This window comes from Odontomachus brunneus, unplaced genomic scaffold (genome assembly GCF_010583005.1).
Source record: "Odontomachus brunneus isolate Ranch 3 - 2012 unplaced genomic scaffold, Obru_v1 Obru_scaffold_368, whole genome shotgun sequence".
Lineage (NCBI taxonomy): Eukaryota > Metazoa > Arthropoda > Insecta > Hymenoptera > Formicidae > Odontomachus > Odontomachus brunneus.
The window spans coordinates 28,960-29,789 of NW_022639818.1; positions in this window are offsets into that span (position 1 = coordinate 28,960).

Genomic DNA, 830 nt, shown 5'->3' on the forward strand with positions numbered 1-830 from the left:
CTCTAAAATACTCCGTACACTTTCCTTTTGTTCTAACAATCAACAGATAATTATAAAATAAATGTGACGTGCAATCGTCTTTTCTAACCTAATTTCCTCATTATCTTGTCATATTAATTTTCCGATTATCTATTGATTTTTAGAACAAAAGGAAAGTGTACGGAGTATTTTAGAGATGTACTTAATCGATCGCAAATGTCGTTTTGTGGATATATCTGTTTATCTCGACGTATTTTGCAGGAATTTTTAGCATGCATTTTCTCGCTTCTGACGTCATTAAAAAGAGATGGATGATGCGACTCCCCAGGAGCCTTAAGTCGTCTAAAATGTCGTCATCGATCTATGACATTAGACTATCATTTTGATGATATTCTCACGATATTTTTGGATATCATTCCTTGGTTATTTTTTATCTTGAACTTACTTAGATTTGGATGTCATTTTGACGTGTCTGCTACCTGGGAGAGGTCTCAGGCTCGAATCTCAGCAATGCCCATATAGCACAGAAGCTTGCAACAACATTGCTACAACATTGCAAGATTGTATATTGCAGTGCAATGTTGCAGAGACTTTGCAGTGACATTAATTTGCAATATTACTTTAGCAATACTAACGTGATTCTAAATCAAGCCTAACATTGGTCCTTCGAGCCGGATCTCGAGAGCTATTACAACACATCGAAGTGAATAAACGTAACGTGAAAATACAGTCCACAAAATGGAGGCCGACAAGGCGGAAAATATCAGCACGCTTCGAAGACGCCGCGGGGCAACTAAGGCAAAACTGACAAGATTGATCGCGAAAATCGAGCAGCTCCGAACGTCAGGCGA